Genomic DNA, 22377 nt, shown 5'->3' on the forward strand with positions numbered 1-22377 from the left:
TCACTTCACTTCTCTGTGCCTCACTTGCCTCATCTGTAAAATGGGGATGAAGACTGTGAGCCTCACGGGGGACAACCCGATGACCCTGTATCTCCCCCAGCGCTGAGAACAGTGCTTTGCACATAGTAAGCGCTTAACAAATACCAACATTACTATTACTACTTTTCTGTGCCTCAGTGACCTCATCTGTAAAATGGGGATTAACTGTGAGCCTCACGTGGGACAACCTGATTACACTGTATCTCCTCCAGCGCTTAGAATACTGCTCTGCACATAGTAAGCGCTTAACAAATACCAACATTATTATTATTCTCTGGGCCTCGGTTACCTCATCTGTAAAATGGGGATGAACCGTGAGCCTCACGTGGGACAACCTGATGACCCTGTAATAATAATAATAATGCTGTATCTCCCCCAGCGCTTAGAACAGTGCTCTGCACATAGTAAGCCCTTAACAAATACCAACATTATTATTAATATTAATAAAGACGAGGGAATGAATGAATTTTACAGATGAGGTAATGGAGGGGGAGGGGCTTCAAAAGGGGGCGTGGCCTCCGTCGGAGGCTCTCTATGATTGGACGTGACGTATCACGTGCCGCTATGGGGGCGTGGCCGGCTCCGCAGGGGCGCCTCCGCCCCGCCCCCTAGCGGCCGGCCAACGACAGGCGACCCCCGGGAGATTGAGGACTGGACGATGGCTCGCTTGGCCCTGACCCACAGCCCCCACCACTCCTGACACCTAGGTCATTTTACTCCATTTTAGTAACCCCAGAGCTGACTTCAAATATGCCTGCAGTGTACTGAAAAATCATTGCTATTATTATTAGAAGCAGCGTGGTTTAGTGGAAAGAACGAGGATTTGGAGTCAGAGGATGTGAGTTCGAATCCTACCTCCGCCATCTGTCGTCTGGGTGACCTTGTATCTGTCATTCATTCAATAGGATTTATTGAGCGCTTACTACGTGCAGAGCACTGGACTAAGCGCTTAGAAAATGGACAAATCGGTAACAGAGAGAGACAGTCCCTGCCTTTTCACGGGCTTACAGTCTAACCGATGTCTGTCTCTCCCCCCAGAGTGTGAGCCTGTAGAAAAGCGGCGTGGCTCAGTGGAAAGAACCCGGGCTTGGGAGTCAGGGGTCATGGGTTCGAATCCCGGCTCCGCCAACTCTCAGCTGTGTGACTTTGGGCAAGTCACTTCGCTTCTCAAGGCCTCAGTTCCCTCATCTATAAAATGGGGACTAAGACTGTGAACCTCACATGGGACAACCTGATGACCCTGTATCTACCCCAGAGCTTAGAACAGTGCTCTGCACATAGTAAGCGCTTAACAAATACCAACATTATTATTATAAGTGCTGTGGGGCCGGGAGAGGGGGAAGAGCAAAGGAAGCGAGTCAAGGTGACCTAGAAGGGAGTGGAAGCTGAAAAAAGGGAAGCTTAGTCTGGGAAGGCCTCTTGGAGGAGGTGAACCTTCAGTAGGGCTTTGAAGGGGCGGGAGTCATTGGTGGATTTGAGGAGGGAGGGTGTTCCAGGGGTCGACGGTGGGACGGGCAAGAATGAGGCCCAGTGAGAAGGTTCGCGGCACCAGAGGAGCGGAGTGTGCGGGCTGGGATGGAGAAGGAGAGAAGGGAGGTGAGGTAAGAAGGGGGCAAGGGGATGGACAGCTTTAAAGCCAATAATGAGGAGTTTTTATTTGATATGGAGGTGGATAGGCAACCACTGGAGATTTTTGAGGAGGGGGGCGGTGACATGGTCTGAGCGTTTCGGTAAAAAGATCATCTGGGCAGCCGAGTGAGGTATGGACACATCGGACAAGCGGCCGAGCTGGGATTAGAACCCAGGACCTTCTGATTCTCAGGTCCCTGCTCCATCCACTTTGCTATGCTACTTCTCACGTTACATTCATGAGGTGAAAAATCTGTAAAATGGGAATTTAATTCTTTTCTCTCCAACTCTCTGCCACTTGTCTGCTGCGTGACCTTAGGCAAATCACTTAATTTCTCTGTGTCTCATTTATCTCATCTAAAATAGGGATTAAAACCGTGACCCTTAGGTGGGTCCAACCTGATTATCTTGAATCTACCCCAGCACTTAATACAGCACCTGGCACAGACTGAGCCCTTTTTAAATACCACTTAAAAAAAAAAATTAGACTGTGAACGCCATGTGGGACAGGGACTGATTCCAACCCTGATTATCTTGTCTGTACCTTGGAGCTTAATACAGCACAAGGCTTGTAGTAATTGTTTAGCATATACCATTAAAATGTAAAAAAAACCCTTCCACCATGAGCCCCAGCTCTTAGTACAGGGGCTGGAAGAGAGTAAACACTTAAGGATGCCTTTAAAAAAAAATAATTCCTTTTAATCAATCAACCGGTGACACTGAGATCGTGCTTACTGTGGGCAGAGCACTGTGTTAAATGCTCGGGAGAGTGTAATAATTTGGTAGACCCAATTTGGTAGTTCACAATCTAATTGTAAACTCCTTGAGGTGAGGGATTATGCGTTTTATCTCTGTTGCAACTCTCAACCCCTAAGTAGAGTTTCCTATCCACTGCAACTAATCGATAAATGCGATTGATAGACCCGTACTAAAAGGGGGGAGAAAAGACTTAATCAGGGCTTCAGAAGGACTCTATAGGCCTTCCTCTTTCCCTCGGTGACCTAGGCTGCCCTTCTTACGCCTCAAAGAAACCTGCTTTATAAGCTACTTCCTGCTACTCTCAAAGCTGAAGTTGTTTGTCCAGCTCCTTGGGCCTCTTTGAAGTGGGTTTCTAAAATTGGGGAGGAGAGCCCTTGGTCAAGTCACCTAACAGCACCTGACCGGCTCAGATCAGGTTGCCTTGAACTTAATCCCAAAGATATTCCCTGCAAGAGAAACAGTGCGGCCCAGTGGATAGAGCCCGGGCCTGGGAGTCGGGAGGATCTGAGTTCTAATCCCCACTCCGCCACTTCTCTGCTATGGGATTTTGGGCAAGGCACTTCACTTCTCTGGGCCTCGCTTGCCTCGTCTGTGAAATGGGAATCGAGACTGTGAGCCCCACCTGGGAGAGGGACTATGTCCGGCCTGATTGACTGTATCCACCCCAGTGATTAGTACAGAGTCTGGCACAAAGTAAGCACTTAAATATTATAATTATTAATAACTGTACTAAGCAGTAATCAATCGCTCAATCAGTGGCATTTATTAATTATAATATTCTTATTGTTATATATAATGCACACGGGCTTGGGAGTCAGAGGATGTGGGTTCTAATCCCGCCTCCGTCACTTATCTGCTTTGTGACTTTGGCCAAGTCACTTAACTTTTCTGTGCCTCAGTCACCTCACTTGTAAAACGGGGATTAAAAGTGTGAACCCCACATGGGACAACCTGATTACCCTATATCTATCCCAGCGCTTAGAACAGTGCTTGGCACATAGTAAGCGCTTCACGACTACCACAAGTATTAATAATAATTACCACTGATCGATCGATTATTGCTGAGTGCAGCGCTCTGCACAAAGTAAGAGCTCAATAGATACCACCGACTGATTTTAATCGTATCTCATTCTCAAGTCCCCGGTCTCCGTCCCCTCGTTCTCGTGATTCCCCACCAGATCCCACAGGCCGCAGTCCTCCCCAGATTCAAAGCCCTTCAGAAAGCCCACCTCTTCCAACAAGTCTTCCCCGATTAACTCCCAGTCTCCCGACGCATAAATGCTTCCATATTTCTGCCCATCCACAACAGTTAGGAGAGCAGGGTGGCCTAGTGGAAAGAGCCCGGCCTGGGATTCAGGGGACCTAGGTTCTAATTCCGACTCCAACACTTGCCTGCTGTTTGACCTTGGGCAAATCTTCCCTTCTCTGGGCCTCAGCTTCCATATCTGCAAATGGGGATTCAATACCTGTTTTCTCTCCTCTAGATTTTAAATCATTTATTCACTCAATCATATTTGAGAGCTTACTTTATGCAAGGGACTGTACTAAGCGCTGGGGAGAGTACAATAAATCCATTCCCTGATTTTTGAGTCCCATGTGGAATGGAGATTGCTGCCTCCAACCTTTTTTTTTTTATGACATTCATTAAGCACTTACTATGTGCTAAGCACTGGAGTAGATCCAAACTAATCAGGTTGGACACAGTCTCTGTCCCTCGTGGACCTCAATCTTAATCCCTATTTTACAGATGAGGTAACTGAGGCCCGGTGAAGTGGCTTGCCCAAGGTCACTCAGCAGACAGGTGTCAAGAGCCGGGATTGGGACCCAGGTCCTTCTCACTCCCAGGCCCGGGCTCTAGCCACTAGACCACACTGCTTCTCTGTGCCTCAGTTTCCTCTCTGAAAAATGGGGATTAAGATGGGAGCTCCACGTGGGACATGGTCTGTGCCCAACCTGCTTAGTTTGCATCTACCCCAGCACTTAGTACAGTGTCTGGCACATAGTAAGCGCTTAACAAATCCCATTAAAATAAAGTGAGCATTCAAAAAATACCACTGATTCATTAACTGATTGAATTGTCCAGAGGCATTGCTAATGAAATACCAAGTGAGATCTGGAGGAATTTTTGAGTTGTTTACCATTAAAAATCCATATTTCCCCTCTCTAGATATGACACACTGTGCCCTCCCAAATAAATTCCAGCCTGATTACTCACGCCAATACCATCTCCTCAAACTGCCTTTCATCGAAGATCTTAGGCTGCTTTGCAAATAGTAATTAAGGTTCAGCATCTGCGAAAGGGAGGTACTAATTATTAGAGCCAATTTAGAAACCGGCAACCCAAGAGCCACATGAGATGGAATGACTTGCCATAAGGAGAATGGGTGTGATGGATGATTTCCAATCCCTTCTGCTATCCGTCCCAGCGGGACCCACAACTGAACACCAAATCCGCGTTGGTCAGAATGAAGACTGCAATCCATTAGTCTTCTCGCGGTGAGAAGCCGCAGCGTCCAAAGGACAGAACCCAGACCTGGGGGCTGGGAGATTTTAGCTGCTAATCCCGGCTCCGCCACCGGCCTGCTGTGTGACCTTGGGCAAGTCGTTTCACCTCTCTGGCCCTTGGTTTTCTCCTCAGTCCCCAGTCTTCTTACCCCTTAGGCTTCAAGGCTCTGTGTGGGACAGGGACAGTGCTTAGCACATGTAGGCACTTAAATACCCCACTTATCTCTAGACTGTGAGTTCGCTGTGGGCAGGAACGTGTCTGTTGGTTGTTACACTGTCATCTCCCAAGCACTTAGTACAGGTTTGCACACAGTAAAGGGTCAATAAGTAGGAATGAAGTCAGAAAGCTGGATGGGAAGCTATGAGAAAGTCAGAAATATTCAATCGTATTTATTGAACCTCACTATTGGCTTCAAAGCTCTCCATCACCTTGCCCTTCTTACCTCACCTCCCTTCTCTCCTTCTGCATCCCAGCCCACACGCTCTGCTCCTCTGGTGTTAACCTTATCACTGCGCCTCCATCTCGCCTGTCCCTCTGTCCACCCCTGGCCCATGTCCTACCTCAGGCCTGGAACGCCCTCCCTCCTCAAATCCACCAATGACTCTTCCCCCCCACTTCAAAGCCCTACTGAAGGCTCACCTCCTCCAAGAGGCTTTCCCAGACTAAGCCCCCCTACTCCTCAACTCCCCCTCCCATCCGCGTCACCTCGACTCGTTCCCTTTGTTCTTCTCCCCCGCCCAAAGCACTTAAGTATATACGTATATATCTATAACTCTATTTGTATTGATGCCTGTTTACTTGGTCTGATGAGTAGTTATAATTCTATTTATTTATATTGATGCCTGTTTTCTTGTTTCGATGTCTGTCTCCCCACTTCTAGACTGTAAGCCCGGTGTGCGCAGGGATTGTCTCTCTCTACTGCTGAATTGTACTTTCCAAGCACTTAGTACGGTGCTCTGCACACAGTGAATGCTCAATAGATAGGATTGAATGAATTAATTTATTGAGTGCTTACTGAACTACCCCCCATCCACATTGGACAGTCTCCTGCTATTACTTTTGTCTAATTATTATTGTTGCTATTAATAATTGTGATGTTTAAGTGCTTACTATTTGCCAAGCAGTGTACACAGCGCTTGGGTAAATAGAAGATAATCATGTCCCAGATGGGGCTCACAGATAAGGCAACTGAAACACAGACCAAGGATAGTGATTTGCCCAAGGTCACACAGCAGGTAAGCGACAGAGCTGGAATTGGAACCCAAGTCTTTGGACGCCCAGGCTTTTTCCATTAGGCCATGCTGCTCCTGACTCCAGTTCATACTTCACAGTCTGCTGCCCGGATCATTTGTCTACAAAAAAGTTCAGTCCACGTTTCCCTGCTCCTCAAGAACCTCCGGTGGTTCATCCATTCATTCGATCATATTTATTGACCATTTACTGTGTGCAGAGCACTGAACTAAGTGCTTGGGAAAGTACAATATGACAGTAAACAGATATTCCCTGCCTACAACGAGCTCACAGTCTTAGATCCATTGCTCATCTACCTCCACGTCAAACAAAAATTCCTTACCATCGGCTTTAAAGCCCTCCATCCCCTTGCCTCCTCCTACCTCACCTCGCTGCTCTCCTACTACAACCCAGCCTGTACACTTCGCTCCTCTGGTGCCGCTAACCTTCATGCTGTACTTCGGTCTCGTCTATCTCACCCCCGACCTCTCGCCCACATCCTGCCTCTGACCTGGAACGCCCTCCCTCCTCATATCAGACAGACGATCATTCTCCCCGACTTCAAAGCCTTATTTGAAGGCCCATCTCCTCCAACAGGCCTTCCCTGACTAGGCCCTTCTTTCCTCTTCTCCCTCTCCTTACTGCATCTCCCTGACTTGCTCCCTTTATTCCCCCCTTCCAACCCCACGGCGCTTATGTCCCTATCTGTCATTTATTGATTCCTGTTAATGTCTGCCTGCCCCTCCAGACTGCAGCTCATTGTGGGCAGGGAATGTCTGTTGATTGTCATATCATCCTCTCCCAAGCCCTTAATACAGTGCTCTGCACACAGTAATTGCTCAATAAATATGACTGAATGAATGAATTTTAAGCACTTAACAAATACCATTTAAAAAATTTTTAAATCCCGCACACTTCGCTCCTCTAACACCAAACTACTCTCTGTACCTCGATCTCATCTCTCACCTACGACCCCTCGCCCACGTCCTTCCTCTGGCCTGGAGTTCCCTACCTCTTCAGGTAATAGTAATAATCGTGGTATTTAAGTGCTTATTACGTGCCAAGCGCTGTTTTAAGTACTGGGTTAGACACAAGGTAATCAGGTCGGACCCAGTCCCTGTCCCACATGGGGCTCACGGTCTTAATCCCTGTTTTACAGAGGAGGTCACTATGGCCCAGAGAAGTGACTTTCCCAGGGTCACACAGCAGGCATGTGGCGGGGTCGGGTTGAGGATCCACATCCTCTGACTTCCAGGCCCGGGCTCTTTCCACTAGGCCACACTGCTTCACTATAGGGCAGACTACCACTCCTCCAACCTTCAAAACATCCTAAAAAAAAATCACCTATCCTCTAAGGCCCCCTTGTCAGTGCTAGGAGCTCATTAACCACTCAAAAACATTATCAAGCATCAATTGACGTCAAACCTGAGCCTTCAGTGGGGGAAGGAAAAGATGGGTTGGCGTCCAACTCCCCTACTACGTCCGCTGAAGTATCGCTCCTGTCTCTTCTCCGCCTCCACTGAAAAAGGTATCAGATCGTAGAAAAAAGAGCAGGTGAGAGCTTGCCCGATTTAAACCTTAAACCTCATTGAAACCTCCCAGTTCATTGTTTCCCTCTCTCATTTAATGGTTCTTTTTTTCCCCCCCTGGATTGGATATTATTTAACAAACAAACTAAAAAACTCCAGGGCACAATGGGCAGTTCGGACGTGGTGTGAATTGAGGCTCCTGGGGGAGGGACTGGTGACGCGCAGAAGCGGGAGAGCATTGTGCCTGTGGGAGACTTTGATCTCTTAAAAGTTTTTTGCGTTTTTAACGGTTTCTCTTAAGCGCTTACTATGTGCCAGGCACTGTACTAAGCGCTGGGGAAGATACAAGCTAGTCGGGTGGACAAAGTCCACATCCCACATAATAATAATGTTGGTATTTGTTAAGCGCTTACTATGTGCAGAGCACTGTTCTAAGCACTCGGGTAGACATAGGGGAATCAGGTTGTCCCACATGGGGCTTACAGTCTTAATCCCCATTTTACAGATGAGGTAACTGAGGCCCAGAGAAGTGAAGTGACTTGCCCACAGTCACACAGCTGACAAGTGGCAAACCTGGGATTCGAACTCATGACCTCTGACTCCAAAACCCGTGCTCTTTCCACTGAGTCACGCTGCTTCTCATGGGGCTCAGATTCTTAATCTCCATTTTATAAATGAAGGAACGGAGGCCCGGAGGAGCAAAGTGACTTACCCAAGGTCACACAGCAGGCAAGTGGTGGAGCCGGGATTAGACCCCAGGTCCTTCTGACTCCCAGGCCCAGCTGTAGCCACTAGACCCACACTCCTTCCTTGGGGAAGCAGTGTGGCTTAGTGGAAAGACCACGGGGTTGGGAGTCAGATGGCATGGGTTCAAATCTGCCTCCTGCCTGCTGTGTGACCGTGGGCAAGTAGCTTCTCTTCTCTGTGCCTGAGCGACCTCATCTGTAAAATGGGGATTAAAGCCCATGTGGGACAACCACCTGATGACCTTGTATCTACCCCAAAGTTTAGAACAGTGCTCAGCACATAGTAAGTGCTTAACAAATACCATAATAATAGTAATAATATTAGTTCTCACCGATGTTGTTTCTCAGGCCTAAATTTACTCCCAGAGAGCACCAGAAATCAATCAATCTTTAATTGTGGTATTTGTTAAATGCCTATTTTGTGCCAGGCACTGTATTAAGCGCTGAGGTAGATACAAGGTAATTAGGTTGGACATAGTCCCCGTCCCACATTCAGCTCACTGTCTTAAGTTCCATTTTACAGTTGAGGTCACTGAGGCCCAAAGAAGCGAAATGACTTGCCCAGTCTGTCACACAGCAGACTGGAAGGAACAACCTGTATCTTCTGTATCTTCTGAAATGTAAATGCAGATAAAGGCAGAAGAATTCGGAGCTATTATTTTGTTCGAGCCATCGATGAATTATTTCAGATTTTCAACAGCATTATCATTCTTCAGAATTCATGTAGAGTCAGTTACGGGTGTGATGGCACCAGGCAGAATTCCAGGCATCAAAAGAAAATCAACACTGATGCACTGGAAATTAAGAGGAAATGCTGTCGAACAGTTAAGATAAAACGATGAAAAAGTTCCTGGCGCAGGAGCTCGAGACCCATTTAATCGTAGCAAATCTTGTCTGTCTTTTACCCATGAGCTCAAAAAGTCTTTGCAAGCCAATTCCATGAACCTGCAGAGGTCAGAAAAATAACCGTAAGCTCGTTATGGGCAGGGAACGTGTCCGCTAATTGTCATATTGCCCTCTCCCAATCGCTTAGGACAGTGTTCGGCACAGAGTAAGTGCTTAACAAATGCCTCCGTTATTATTATTATTATTATAGCAGGTGCACAATAAATACCATCGATTGATTCGAACAGTCTCAAAGTGACGTGACAGAGCCGATCTCCTGCTCTAGACTGGAAGTTGGTCGTGGGCAGGGAACGTATCCGCCAACTCTGTTGTCTTACTCTGCCAAACGCTTTGTACAGTGCTCTGCACACAGTAAGCGCTTGATGATGAGGAGGAGCTAACGCAATCCAGACATCCCTACTGGACAAGATCAAACATCCTAAACATCTTTGATCTTCCAGTACGGTTCGCGCAGCTCGATTCTCCGACGTCTAGAAGATAGAAAGCCCAAACTTTTGTCTTGGCGTTTGTTTTTCTAAGGAGGATGTTGGGGTTAAGCGTGACTAGTACACTAGGTTGATGTTGGACTAGTGTAACCTGTTTTTTTTAACTACAGTGATCATATGCTGAGGCAGAAGGATGAATGAGGCACAGGGCTGGAGTTGAACTTTGATTGGGAGAGGGTGGAGATGGAGAGAAGGGTGGAGAAGAGGAGGAGACACAGAGACAGAGATCAAGGGAGAGAGTCAGAGAAGAGAGAGGGAGGGAGAGAAAGAAGAGAGAGGATGAGGGGAGTAAAAGAGAGAGGAAGTCATCATTTCCCCTTGTGCATCACCCTGGCATTTGAATTTGCACCCCTTAATGATGGTATTTGTTAAGCACTTAGTATGTGCCAAGCACTGCTCTAAGCACTGGGGGTGGGGATATAATAATAATAATAATGTTGGTATTTGTTAAGCGCTTACTATGTGCAGAGCGCTGTTCTAAGCGCTGGGGTATACGGGGTAATCAGGTTGTCCCACATGAGGCTCACAGTCTTCATCCCCATTTTCCAGATGAGGGAACTGAGGTGCAGAGAAGTGAAGTGACTTGCCCACAGTCACAGCTGCCAAGTGGCAGAGCCGGGATTCGAACCCATGAGCTCTGTCTCCCAAGCCCGGGCTCTTTATGAGGAGCAGCGTGGCGCAGTGGAAAGAGCACGGGCTTTGGAGTCAGGGCTCATGAGTTCGAATCCCAGCTCTGCCACTTGTCAGCTGTGTGACTGTGGGCAAGTCACTTAACTTCTCTGTGCCTCAGTTCCCTCATCTGTAAAATGGGGATTAAGACTGTGAGCCCCACGTGGGACGACCTGATTCCCCTGTGTTTACCCCAGCGCTTAGAACAGTGCTCTGCACATAGTAAGCGCTTAACAAATACCAACATTATTATTTCCACGGAGCCACGCTACATGCCGCAAGGTGATCAGGTTGTCCCACATGGGGCTCACAGTCTTAATCCCCATTTTACAGATGTGGAAACTGAGGCACAGAGAAGTGACTTGCCCAAAGTCACCCAGCTGACAAGTGGAGGAGCTAGGATTAGAACCCATGACCTCTGACTCCCAAGCCCGTGTTCTTTCCACTGAGCCCTGCAGCTTCTTGATGCATCTCACCCTCAGCCCCAGAGCACTTATGTAAATATGTAAAGCAGCGTGACCTAGTGGATAGAAATCTGGGCACCAGAATGAGAGGACCTGGATTCTGACCCGGGCTCCGCCACTTGCCCGCTGTATGACCTTGAGTAAGTCACTTGGCTTCTCTGGGCCTCAGTTTCCTCACCTGCAAAATGGGGTTGAAATACCTGTTCTCCCTCCTATTTAGTCTGTGAGCCACTTGTGGAACAGGGACTCTTTCCAACCTCATCAACTTGTATCTACCCTTGGGCTTGGAGCAGTGCTTGACTCACAGTAAGAGCTTATAAATATTATAAAGAAATCCATAATTTACTATCTTTCTCCCCTTCTAGACTGGAAGCTCGTTGTGGGCAAGGACCATGTCTACTAACTCTTTGGTATTGTACGCTCCCAAGCATTTCATACAGTGCTCTGCACGCAGTAAGAGCTCAATAAATACAGTTGATTGATTGAGGAAAGAGACAGAGACACACACACCAAGAAACAGAAACATGAGTGAAAGAACAGTAGAGGCAGAGGGAAAGAGATACGCACATAGTAAGCGCTTAACAAATACCATTATTATTATTATTATATGAGAGAAAGGGACAGAAACAGAGAGGGAAGAGAAAGAGAGAAGAGACAGAGAGAAAAAGGGGTACAGAGAGCAAAAAAGGGTGGAGAGAGAGATCCAAGTCAAAAAAAAAAAGCCAAAACCTGATAGATGGGAAGTTTAAACTTCATTCAATCGTATTAAGTGCTTACTGTGTGCAGAACACTGTAGTAAGCGCTTGGGAAAGTACATTACAACAGTAAACAGTGACATTCCCTGCCCACAAGGAAACTTGCAGATTCCAGAGCAGGAATGGCAATCTTAAGGGTTTTTTCTGTTTTCCAAGAAATGTCTTCCACTGAGCCTAAAGAGAAGAGGTGCGGTCAGGAGTCAGAAAGATTTGGGTTCTAATCCTGCCTCCGCCACTTGTCTCTGAGTGACCTTAGGTAAGTCACTTCACCTCTCTGTGCCTCCGTCACCTCATCTGTAAAATGGGGATGGAGACTGTGAGCCCCGTGTGGGACAGGGACAGTGTCCAACCCTATTTCTTTGTATCTTGCCCCAGTGCTTAGTAGAATGCCTGCACATAGTAAGGGCTTAACAAATATCAAAATTATTATTATTATAAAATAGGGTGATGATATCCCCTTCTATACATCAGTCATATTTCACTCCACAGCTTCAGTGAAGTGATTCACCTTTTGCCCAGAGAGAAAAATATCCAGTTTGCTAATATGAGGGGAGGTGGATTTTGTTTAGGTTGCACCCCAAATTCCTTCCATTTTGAATAAAATAGGTTGCACCCCCCATGGTATTTGTTAAGTGCTTATTATGTGCCAGACACTGTACTAAGCGCTGGGGTAGATACAAGCTACTCATGTTGAACCCAGTCCCTCATCATAAAACATCATCTTAATCCCCATCTTGCAGATGAGGTAACTGAGGACCAGAGAAGTGAGGTGACTTGCCCAAGGTCACACAGCAGACTAATGGCAGAGCCAGGACAAGAACCCATGATCTTCTGACTCCCAGTCCCGGGCTCTATCCACTACGCTACACTGCTTCACTTTGTGCCATGAAACCTCTGAAGTTTCAAACATCTCCATTCCATGCCAATACCATGGAGACTCCCTGTATGCAGGGAATGCTGCTCGACCGTCCTCTCCCAAGCACTTAGAACAGTGCTCTGCACACAGTAAGTCCTCGAAATATACGACTGATTGAGACGGGATTTCAGAGAACGCTGCTCTCGGCTTTTTGACCGATTTCAGTGACTCCGGCCTGCTGCGATTCGGCGGCCGGGGTGGAAACAAGAGCGAGGATATGCCAGGCCGTAAAATCACTTTCCATCCAAACAAATTTCTAACTGTTCTCTTTTTGAATATCTTATTTGTCTTCTGCTTTCCACCACGTGAACTTTTCGTTAACGCTGCATTCTATTCCCGACTAGAACCTTGAGAGAGCCCGAGGGACATTTTAGCCAACCCAGAAAGAAGTAAGAGCTCAATAAATACGATTGAATAAATGAGTGAAAGCTGGCATACTGAGAAGAAGTGTGGTCTTGTGCCTGGCACCCGGGCCTGGGAGTCAGAAGGACCTACGTCCTAATCCCGGCTCCACCACTTGGCCGCTGCGTGACCTTGGGCAGGTTGTTTCACATCTCTGGGCCTCAGCTCTCGCCTCTGTAAAATGGGGGTTAAGACTCTGAGCCCCAAGTGGGACACGGACTGTGTCCAACCTCATTAGCTTGGATCTACCCCAGCGTTTAGTACACGGCCTAGTCGATAGAGCCCGGGCCTGGGAGTCAGAAGGTCACGGGTTCTCATCCCGGCTCTGCCACGTGTCTGCTGGGTGACCTTAGGCAAGTCACTTCACCTTTCTGTGCCTCCGTCACCTCATCTGTAAAATGGGGATGGAGACTGTGAGCCCCAGGTGGCCCAGGGACTGTGTCCTACCCAATTTGCATGTATCCCCCCCAGTGCCTGGCACATTGTAAGCACTTAACAGATACCTCAATTATTATTATTATTATCTCCCACCACCCAAGGGAAGCGCTTACTAAATGTGATCGGGAATCAATAATCCTTCACAGTGGTCGATCCCTGCCTCAGGCTTACAGATCAGCAGTGGCCAAACTGTCACCTGAGAGCCAAAGCAGCTAGCCAGATAGCCTGTGGCCTAATAATGATGGTCTTTTTTAAGCACTTACTATGTGTCAAGCACTGTTCTAAGCCTTGGGGTGGAGACAAGCTAATGGGGCTGAACACAGTCCGTGTCACTCATTCGTCCATTCATTCGATCATATTTATTGAGTGCTTACTGTGTGCAGAGCACTGTATTAAGCGCTTGGGAAAGTACAGCACAACCATAAACGGTGACATTCCCTGCCCACATCGAGCTCACAGCCTAGAGGCGGGGAGATAGACATCAATACAAATAAATAAAATTACAGATGACTACCTAAGTGCTGTGGGGCTGGGAGAAGGGGGAAGAGCAAAGGGAGCAAGTCAGGGTGAAGCAGAAGGGAGTGAAGGATGAGGAAAAGTGGGGCTCAGTCTGGGAAGGCGTCTTGGAGGAGATGGGCCTTCAATAAGACTTTGAAGTGGGGGAGAGTCGGGCTCACAGTTTTAATCCCCATTTTCCAGATAAGGAAACCGAGGCATGGAGAAGTGAAGTGACTTGCCCAGGGTCACACAGCAGACAAGTGACGGAGCCGGGATGAGGACCCAGGTCGTTCTGACTCCCAGGCCTGGGCTCTTCCTCTAGGCCAGGCTGCTTCCTTCTGGCCACGCGTGGAGCCCAGTAGAGTTCAGGGCACTTGGTTGAAGTGGAATTTGAGTCCTTGAAGGGTCTATTTTAAGGCCCGGCCTTGGCGGATTGGCTTTCCGTGTACGCTCCCGGGGTCACGGCTCAGAATAGAAACGCTGTTGATGCTTCTGCTGCTGAACCCAGAAACATAACCCACATACCATTCATTCATTCATTCAATAGTATTTCTTGAGCGCTTACTATGTGCAGAGCACTGTACTAAGCGCTTGGAATGTACAAATTGGCAACAGATAGAGACAGTCCCTGCCCCCTGACCGGCCCACAGTCCAGTCTGGGGAGACGGACAGACAAGAACAATAGCAACAAACCACTGTTTAGTGGAGAGTGCAGACATAATTAGGCACTTCAGGCGGTAAGATTGGTCCCATAACCTGATGATGATGATATTTAAGCGTTTACTGTGTGCCACGCAATGTTCTAAGCGCTGGGGTAGATACAGGGTAATCAGGTTGTCCCACGTGGGGCTCACAGCCTTAATCCCCATTTTACGGATGAGGTATTTATTGAGCGCCTGTGTGCAGAACACTGTACTGAGTCCTTAGAAAAGTACAATGGAATTAGACCTGTTGCCTCTCCCTGCCCTCAGGGAGTTTACAATCTAGCCCAGGTCGGTGATAATAAAATAAATTACAGATAGGAGGAAGTAATCGAGTATAGAGAGACATTCATAAATGGTAGGGGGACAGACAAGCAGACACAAATTATTTTCAATAGGGGAGCAAGGAGGGAGCCCGGTGAGACAACTGGTAACAGCCAGGGTTTGGAAAGATGAGAAGATACATAAATAAGTAAAATACAGACCTAAGCACCCCTTTACTCAGCACCCCTTCCCCTCCGCGTCGCCCCGACTCTCTCCCTTTGCTCCACCCCCCGCCCCACACCGCTTGTGTATAATAGAACATATCTATAATTCTATTTATATTGATGACTGTTAACTTGTTTTGATGTGTATATATCCATAATTGTATTTACATTGATGCCTGTTTAATGGTTACGATGTCTGTCTCCCCTCTTCTAGACTGTAAGCCCGGGGTGAGCAGGGATTGTCTCTCTTTATTGCTGAATTATACTTTCCAAGCACTCAGTACAGTGCTCAGTAGGTGCTCAGTAAATACCATCGAATGAGTGAATGAATGAAAATAAAATAAAGCAGGTTAAAACCGAGTCTGAGGAGGCCGAGGGAACCAGACTGCCCATTCTGAAGAAGAGAAAAGGTGTGTCCGTCACGTTTCCTTTTGTTTGAGGGGTACACGTGACTCTGATCAGCTGCTCCCTGAAATACAAGTTCCTCTTCTTTAGCAATTAAACCTTACTTAACCTTGTCTGCCCGGTGAGTGTGGGGGCGAAATGGGGATGGGGATTTTAGGGGGTGTGTATGGGGGCGAGGAGGACTGGAAAAGGGCAGAAAGTGACTATTTGGGGGCTTTAGAGACCAGACTAGAAACTCTCCTCTTTATCGGCTTCAAGCACACATGCGAATCCACAGCACGTATGTATATATCTGTAATTTATGTATATTAATGCCTGTCTCCCGCTCTAGACTGTAGGCTTGTTGTGGGCAGGGAATGTAACTGTTGTTGTACTATCCCAAGCGTTTAGTACAATGCTTCGCACACAGTAAGCGCTCAGTAAATACGATTGATTGATTCAGGGCACTAGGTCGGTTCTCATTCATTCGAGTCATTTGATCCGATTTATTGAGTGCTTTCTATGTGCAGAGCACTGGACTGAGGGCTCAGGAGAATACAATACAGCGTGGCTCAGTGGAAAGAGTCCGGGCTTGGGAGTCAGTCATGGGTTCTAATCCCGGCTCTGCTCAGCTGTTTGACTTGGGGCAAGTCATTTAACTTTCTCTGGACCTCAGTTACCTCATCTGTAAAATGGGGGTTAAAACTGTGAGCCCCTTAAGGGGCAACCTGATGACCTTGTATCCCCCCAATGCTTAGAACATAGTAAGCCCTTAAATGCCATCATTATTATTATACAACAATTAACGGACACATTCCCTGCCCACAGTGAGCTTATAGTCTGGGTGGGGAGGAGGCAGACATGAATATAAACAAATAAATGACAGCTACGTACACAAGTGCTCTGAAGCTGAGAGGGGGAAAGAATTAAGGGAGCAGGTCAGGGAGACGCAGAAGGGAGTGGAAGAAGAGGAAAGGGGGAGCTTAGGAAAGACCGAGTGGAGGAGATGGGCTTTCACTAAGGCTTTGAAGGTGGAGAGAATCATTGTCTGTGGAATTTGAGGGAGGGCGTTCCAGGCCAGAGGCGGAACACGGGCAGGGGAAGATGGAGGCGCAGTGAGAAGGATGGCATTAGAGGAGCAAAGTGTGCAGACTGGACATCACCTAACCTTGCTAATCTCCCACTACCGGCCAGCCCACACGCTTCACTCCTCTAACGCCAACCTCCTTAATGAACCACAGGCTTTATTCCCTCACCTCCAACGCCTCACTCACGTCCTCTCTCAGACCCGGAACTCTCTCCCTCTCCACATCCGACAGACAGCTCCTTTCCCCACCTTCAAAGCCCTAATCAAATTATCGCAGTCAATCGTACCTGTTGAGCACTTCCTGTGTGCAGAGCACTGTTCTATGCACTTGAGAGAATACACTATAACAGAGTTGGTAGACACAAGAGCTTACAGTCTAGAGCTTCCCTGACAAACTTTCCATCTCCCTTCTATTCCTCCTACACCCTTGGATCCGTGCCCTTGAAGTACTTGGATAGTCACCCAATTCCCACAACGCTTTTTGTACATCTCCTTTCATTCCGCTGCCTCCCTTGGCTGCCAATTAGTAGTCGTGATAGCGTTTATTAAGCACTTACTATGTGCAGAGCACTCTAAGAGGTGCTGGGAAAGAATATCCAGTGGAAATTAGATATGGCTCCTGTCCCGCAGGGGAACTCTCAATCTAAAAATAAAAAGGTAGAGAGGGGAATAGTGACATTTATTCGTTCATATTTAAAGCTTCAGACTGCACTAAATCCCAGAAGAAAACAGAGCATCAACTGCCAAAGAAAAGCCACCCCACCATACTGTGATCAGGAAGATATGTCTGGGAGACTTTTTTTCGTAAGAATGAAGGGACAAGGAGGAAAACAAACAAACAAAAAGATAGCAGCAGGGGCAACATCCATAGCAGCACAATGAGTAATGTTTGTGTGGGCTTGGAGAGGTCTTTTTGACTTTAATGTTGTACTGTGCTTTCCTAAGCACTTAGTACAGTGCTCTGCACATAGTAAGTGCTTAATAAATATGATTGAATGAGGAAAAGGGGGGCTTAGTCTGGGACAGATACATTAGGGGAGATGAAACAAAGCACGAAGAAATCACAAAGACAAAAACAAAGATAATAATAATGTTGGTATTTGTTAAGCGCTTACTATGTGCAGAGCACTGTTCTAAGGGCTGGGGTAGATACAGGGTCATCAGCTTGTCCTTCATGAGGCTCACAGTCTTCATCCCCATTTTACAGATGAGGGAACTGAGGGCCAGAGAGGTTAAGTGACTTGCCCACAGTCACACAGCTGACCAGTGGCAGAGCCAGGATTTGAACCCATGACTGCTGACTCCCAAGCCGGTGCTCTTTGCAGGGTAGCCCGCGGTCTGTAACCTATAAGCTCCTCTGAAGATTACAAGCGCTCTGTGGGCAGGGACCGCGTATACCAACTCCATTCCCAAGGGTCTGGCACAGTGCTCTGCCCACAGTGAGCGCCCGATAAAGAGCGCTCGATCTTGATTCTATTTATTGCTATCTTGATTCTATTTATTTGCTATTGTTCTTGTCTGTCCGTCTCCCCCCGATTAGACTGTAAGCCCGTCAAAGGGCAGGGACTGTCCCCATCTGTTGCCGATCTGTCCATTCCAAGCGCTTAGTCCAGTGCTCTGCACATAGTAAGCGCTCAATAAATACTATTGAATGAAATGAACGAATGGATAAATACCACCGATCGATAAGGTACTGAGGCAGATGAATTTCAGGCTCCTCAGTTCAGAATCCACAGTCCCAACCGTGGCCACGGTGGCCGGTCCAGCAGAAGCCACCACGGTCCGTCCGAGGTTTTGAGGAAATCGTTTCATTATGCTGTGTTACCTTTGTAATAATGATAAACGGTGTGGTATTTTGGAAGTGCTGGCCACGCGCTAAGCACTGTACTAAGCCTCGAGGTGGAGGCGAGCAAATCGGGTTGGGCACGGTCCCCGTCCCGCGTGGGGCTCACGGTCTTCATCCCCATTCATTCATTCAGTCGTATTTATCGAGCACTTACTGGGTGCAAAGCACTGTGCTAAGATTTGGGGAGAGTACAGTACAAGAGCAGAAATATTCCTGCCCCTAACGAGCTCACAGTCTAGAGGACTGGCGAGGCCCAGAGAAGTGAAGCGACTTGCCCAAGGTCACACAGCAGACGGGGGGGGGGCCGAGGCAGGATTAGAGGAGGTCCGGAATCGCGTCTCCATTTGCCACCTCCGTTCCAGCCAGGCTGGGCCGGACGTTAGGGCGGCGTGGCTCAGTGGAAAGAGCCCGGGCTTGGGAGTCAGAGGTCGTGGGTTCGAATCCCAGCACTGCCACTTAGCTGTGTGACTGTGGGCAAGTCACTTCCCTTCTCTTTAACCTCAGTTCCCTCATCTGTAAAATGGGGATTAAGACTGTGAGTCCCACGTGGGACAACCCGATTCCCCTGTATCTACCCCAGCGCTTAGAACAGTGTTCTGCACATAGTACTTGCGTAACAAATACCAACATTATTATTATTAGGGCGAACATTTGGAGATCCTGATGAGAGTCAGGGGTGAGTCAGGGGTGAGGTTGGGATGACAGTTCACCTTCTAGACCGTGAGCCCTTTTTGGGGTAGGGATCGTCTCTGTCCGTTGCCGAGTTGTGCTTTCCAAGCGTTTAGTACAGTGCTAGGCACACAGCAAGCGCTCAGTAGAAGCAGCGTGGCACAGTGGAAAGAGCACGGGCTTGGGAGTCAGACGTCATGGATTCGAATCTCGGCTCTGCCACTTGTCAGCTGTGTGACTGTGGGCAAGTCACTTCACTTCTCGGTGCCTCAGTTACCTCATCTGTAAAATGGGGATGAAAACTGTGAGCCCCACGTGGGATAACCTGATCACCTTGTATCCCCCAGCGCTTAGAACCGTGCTTTGCACATAGTAAGCGCTTAACAAATGCCACCATTTGGGGAAGCAGCGTGGCACAGAGGGAGTCAGAGTTCATGGGTTCGAATCCCGGCTCCGCCCCTTGCCAGCTGGGTGACTTTGGGCAAGTCATTTCACTTCTCTGTGCCTCAGCGACCTCATCTGTAAAATGGGGATGAAAAGTGTGAACCCCACGTGGGACAACCTGATCACCTTGCATCCCCCGGCGCTTAGAACAGTGCTCTGCACATAGTAAGCGCTTAACAAATACCAACATTATTAGATACGATCGAATGAGTGGCATCCAACTGAATCCACGTTACGGGCTACAGAGGGCGTGGCTTTAGGGTTCGCGGAGCTATGCGGAAAAGGGGGCGTGGCTCGATGGTTAAGGGCGTGGTCACTTGAGAAACGGGGTGACGGGGCGTGGTTTGATGGTTGGGGGCGTGGCTGGGCTCGGAAGGGGCGTGGTTTGGTTGTTGGGGCGTGGTTGGCCGATTGAGGGGGCGTGGCTTGCTTGTTAGAGGGGCGTGGTTGGACGCGAAAGGGGAACGGTTTGATGGTTAGGGGCGTGGCGGGCGAGGGGGCGTGGCTTGATGTTTGGGGCGTGGTTATGCTCGGAAGGGGCGTGGTTTGGGCATCGGGGCGGGGCTGGACGCCCAAAGGGGCGTGTCTTGAGGCTCCACTGGGACTTCGTGAGAAAGGGGGCGTGGCTCGATGGGTCGGGGCGGGGCTACGTGAGAAAGGGGGCGGGGCTTGAGCGCTCGAGGCGGGGCGGGGCGCGAAAGGGGGCGGGGCTCGAGGGCTCGAGGCGGGCCATGTGAGAAAGGGGGTGGGGCTTGATGGGGAGGGGGCTACGTGCGAAAGGGGGCGGGGCTCGATGGATCGGGGCGTGGTTATTTGGAAAAGAGGGCGGGGCTTGAGGGCTCGGGGCGGGGCGCGAAAGGGGGCGGGGCTCGAGGGCTCGAGGCGGGCCACGTGAGAAAGGGGGCGGGGCTTGAGCGCTCGAGGCGGGGCTGGGCGCCAAAGGGGGCGGGGCTCGAGGGCTCGAGGCGGGCCACGTGAGAAAGGGGGTGGGGCTCGATGGGGCGGGGCTACGTGCGAAAGGGGGCGGGGCTTGAGGGCTGGAGGTGGGGCTGGGCGCGAAAGGGGGCGGGGCTCGAGGGCTCGCGGCCGGCTTCCTTGAGGGGAGGGGGGCGGGGCCCCGGGGGCTCCCGCGCTGCCTCATGGGCCGGGGGAGGGAGGGGGGGGCCGCCCCGCCGCTTCCGGTCCGGCCACCGGAAGCGCCGTTTGACCCCGGGCGGGTCGGGCAGGGCCCCGCTCTCCCACCCGCCGCATCGCCTAAGGACGCAGGTGAGGGGGGGAGGGGCGGGGAGAGGGGAGCACTGGGGGGAGGGGGGGGGGGCGCCAACGGGAGGTGGCAGCGCCCCCTAGTGGGGAGAGCCCGGGCCTGGCGCTCAGGAGGACCTAAGAAGCGTAATAATCACTGGCTTTAATAATGTGGGTATTTGTTAAGCGCTTACTAGGTGCGGAGCACTGTTCTAAGCGCTGGGGTAGACACAGGGTCATCAGGTTGTCCCACGTGAGGCTCCCAGGCTTCATCCCCCTTTTCCAGGTGAGGTCACTGAGGCCCCGAGAAGCGAAGTGACTCGCCCCCAGTCACCCAGCTGACAAGGGGCCGAGCTGGGATTCGAACCCGTGACTTCTGACTCCCAAGCCCGGGCTCTTGCCACTGAGCTGCTTCTCGAGTAATAATAAGAGTAATAATCATTGCTGCTTCTCGAGTAATGATAAGAGTAGTAATCATTGGCTTTATTAAGCCCTTACTATGTGACAAGCATTGTGCTACTCCTCCTCATAATAATAATGTGGGTATTTGTTAAGCGCTTACTATGTAATATTGTTGGTATTTGTTAAGCGCTTCCTATGTGCCGAGCACTGTTCTAAGCGCTGGGGTAGACACCGGGGAATCAGGTTGTCCCACGTGGGGCTCACGGTCTTAATCCCCATTTTACAGATGAGGTAACTGAGGCCCAGAGAAGTGAAGTGACTCGCCCACAGTCACCCAGCTGACAAGAGGCTGAGCCGGGATTCGAACCCGTGACCTCTGACTCCAAAGCCCGGGCTCTTTCCACTGAGCCACGCTGCTTCTACTATGTGCAAAGCACTGTTCTAAGCGCTGGGGTAATAATAATAATGATGGCATTTGTTAAGGGCTTACTATGTGCAAAGCACTGTTCTAAGCGCTGGGGTAATAATAATAATGATGGCATTTGTTAAGCGCTTACTATGTGCACAGCACTGTTCTAAGCACAGGGGAGGATGCAAGGTGATCAGGTTGTCCCACGTGAGGCTCTCAGTCTTCATCTCCACTTTACAGATGAGGGAACGGAGGCCCAGGGAAGTGAAGTGACTCGCCCACAGTCACCCAGCTGACAAGTGGCAGAGCTGGGATTCGAACCCATGACTTCTGACTCCCAAGCCCGGGCTCTTTCCACTGAGCCACGCTGCTTCTCTAATAATGTTGGTATTTATTGAGCACTGACTATGTGCAAAGCACCGTTCTAAGCGCTGGGGTAATAATAATGATGATGGCATTTGTTAAGCGCTTACTATTCATTTATTCAATAGTATTTATTGAGCGCTTACTATGTGCAGAGCACTGTACTAAGCGCTTGGGATGAACAAGTCGGCAACAGATAGAGACGGTCCCTGCCGTTTGATGGGCTTACAGTCTAATCGGGGGAGACGGACAGACAAGAACGATGGCACTAAACAGCGTCAAGGGGAAGAACATCTCGTAAAAACAATGGCAACTAAATAGAATCAAGGCGATGTACAATTCATTAACAAAATAAATAGGGTAACAAAAAT

General features: G+C 49.1%; 1 protein-coding gene across 3 annotated transcripts in view; it reads left to right on the top strand.

The window, feature by feature from the left end:
- Positions 1 to 697: 697 nt before the first annotated feature.
- ASCC2 (activating signal cointegrator 1 complex subunit 2) overlaps positions 698 to 22377 on the top strand; it is a 44076-nt gene continuing 22396 nt past the window's right edge. Inside the window, exon 1 of one of the 3 annotated variants that reach the window (XM_029049386.2) lies at positions 698 to 746. The gene's annotated coding sequence lies outside the window, so the exon portion shown is untranslated. Of the gene's footprint in view, positions 747 to 7612; positions 7718 to 20774; positions 20857 to 22377 lie in introns of those variants that run through there. The other 2 variants (XM_029049387.2, XM_029049385.2) reach the window with 2 other exon arrangements.

The sequence above is a fragment of the Ornithorhynchus anatinus genome, chromosome 21 (assembly GCF_004115215.2).
Source record: "Ornithorhynchus anatinus isolate Pmale09 chromosome 21, mOrnAna1.pri.v4, whole genome shotgun sequence".
Taxonomy (NCBI): Eukaryota; Metazoa; Chordata; class Mammalia; order Monotremata; family Ornithorhynchidae; genus Ornithorhynchus; species Ornithorhynchus anatinus.